The following is a 2,680-nucleotide window of genomic DNA, read 5'->3' as shown; positions in this document are numbered from 1 at the left end:
TGGTAACTTGATTTCTTAGAAAAGCAAGAAACAAAGTGTGAAAAAATCTAATGCAGAAGTAGAATATAGAACTATGACCTTAGCCACTTCTGAACTTGTTTGGCTTAAGTAATTGCTTAGATAGATACAATTTGGAGATGTCACTTAAATAACACATATATATGACAATCAGACTGCTCTTCATATTAGTTCTAATCTTGTATTTCATAAGAGGACCAAATACATTGAGATTGTTTGTCATTTCATTTGAGAGAAAATTGTATCTAGAGATATCAAAACTGATTTCGTTAACTCAAGTGATCAATTAACAAATATTTTTATGGAACCGAGAATTGATTATATTTGTAACAAGCTTAGTATATAGAATTTATATGGATTAGTTTGAAGGAAAGTGTCAGATATCTTAGATTATTAGACATATTATATTTATCTAGTAATAAACAATTATTGTATTTGAAAAGTTATTAAATTTTGTATATGAGAGAAATGATAATATAAATTAGTTATGACTTAATACCTCCATTGGTCCTCATATTTGTTTGTCAATCTCAGTTTGGTCCTCAAGTTTTAAACTGTCTCAATTGGGTCATAATTTTTGTAAAACTGAACACATTGTACCCTATCCGTTAAGTGCTACCAGACGGCGTTAAGTTTAGTTGAGCTGTATTTTATATTTTGATGGCATGGCATTGTGCATTAAAATTGAGTGGATGATGTGTTTAAATCATCAAATCCACATGGGTCGGTGCTTCTTCTTCCCTCCAACAACTGATCACCTCTTCCGCTCCTCCGCCCAAGCCGCTTCCTTCCCCCTTCCTCCAACAAGTGATGTGCTTTCTGCTGTTTTTTTCAAAGGTAAAGTGATCTTATGTTGGGAATATATTATTTGTGGGAAGCACGTGAATATTATGAAGAATGGCGCCCAAGGGCTCGCTATCAATTTTTGGTGCTGAGTGCAGTGGTATTTTATTGATGTGAATGTGAGATGGATTGCATGTTGAAAATTTCATGTTCTATACTGTTGGAATTTGCGATTTTTATATTTTGAAGGGGAGGTAGGGGGTTTGCCTTGGCTAGTTGGCTTAAGGATGATATTGGATGTTGGTTGTGATGTAGACAGGAAGGAGGCGGTGGATATGGTGGATCCTGTTCCAAGAACCAGGATAGAGGAAAAATTAGCAATAAGCTTCCGCTGGTTTGAAAAGCATGAAGCATCTCATTCGCCTCCTTTCTTCCTCTGCCTGCAATTCTTATTCTTTTTCTTCTAACAACAACAACCTTGACTGCTCCCAAATCACCGACTTCACCGTCTCCAAGTTCAAACAGGTTATTAATCTTCTCAACCGTACCAGCCACGCTCGCTTCCACCGTGCACCGCCCGAACCCCAACCCCAATCTCAACCCCAGGCCCCACCGCAACCACTCCCACAACCACAAGTTCAAGCCCAACCTTAAACCTAACAAGGTTTCACTTTGGAATTTGTTAAACCCACCATTCTCCACAACCACCACCACCTCTTCTTCCTTTTTATCCTCCGTCACCCACGACGCCAGCGTCACCGACAGCAAGATCGATCCTTTCCTTCCTCCTTTCGCTGCCAAACCCCCTCTCTCCTCCTTCCACCGAAAAAAAGTGTCGCAATGTCACGTTCTCCGCCAAACCCTCCTGCCACTGCTCCAAGAAAAGGTTTTTCCCCTGCACCCGTCAAAAATATTAATAATTTTAACCACAAACAAACAGAGAAACTGATGATGAATTCTTTTTTTATTAAGGAAATCACGTGTGAAACAATCGTCCCTGCGATAAGTTACAAGATCCCTGACATCCCGTCGGACGAGTACTCATGGAGGAAGTCTGGGCAAAAACCGATCAAGGGTTCACCTTTTCCTCGTTATTATTTTATTCTTTCTTCCACTGCCTTGTTAAATGGGTTGGAGTCAAATGCAGATCTCAATGTTCGTTAAAAATCGTTTTTTAGTTTGAGAGGGAGAAAAGGGTGTGTGTCTGAGGAGTGAGGGATTGAGGGTGGGAGTAGGAAGGAAGCGGCTTGGCGGAGGAGCAGAAAAGGTGATCAGTGGTTGGAGGGAAGAAGAGGCACCGACCCACGTGGATTGGATGATTTAAACACATCATGCGTTCAATTTTAATACACAATGCCATGTCATTAAAATATAAAATACAGCTCAACTAAACTTAACGTTGTCTAGTAGCACTTAATAGATGAGGTACAATGTGTTCATTTTTACAAAAATTATGACCCAATCGAGACAGTTTAAAACTTGAGGACCAAACTGAGATTGACACACAAATATGAGGACCAATGAAGGTATTAAGCCATTGGTTATAATATAATGTAAGTATTGAACTGGGCTCTAAAATTTGACCTTTATATTGAGGGTGTTGCTCCCTACACCTCCCCAAGTGGGACTTGTACCTCCCCATTAATTTAATTTATTTCAAAAATATTCTATACCTCCCCACTATTTTCTTTTATTCCAAAAATACCCTACACCTCCCCATTATTCTTAACCATCTTTCTCTTTCTCTCTCTATATACATTAATGGAGCATTTACATGGCTCATTAACGGAGCATTTAGATGGCTTAAATTTGAATATATTTTCTTAAATAAGTTTGATTCAATCTTATTTTCGTTGTTGAATATATTTTTTTCTTTTCA

General features: G+C 38.4%; 1 pseudogene; it reads left to right on the top strand.

The window, feature by feature from the left end:
• The first annotated feature begins 737 nt into the window (after positions 1-737).
• On the top strand, positions 738-1,965 carry LOC106760314 (annotated as a pseudogene).
• The last annotated feature ends 715 nt before the right edge of the window (positions 1,966-2,680 follow it).

This window comes from Vigna radiata, chromosome 5 (genome assembly GCF_000741045.1).
Source record: "Vigna radiata var. radiata cultivar VC1973A chromosome 5, Vradiata_ver6, whole genome shotgun sequence".
In the NCBI taxonomy this organism is placed as follows: Eukaryota; Viridiplantae; Streptophyta; class Magnoliopsida; order Fabales; family Fabaceae; genus Vigna; species Vigna radiata.
Note: the sequence above shows the minus strand (reverse complement) of the source record. Positions and strands in the feature narration are given on the sequence as shown.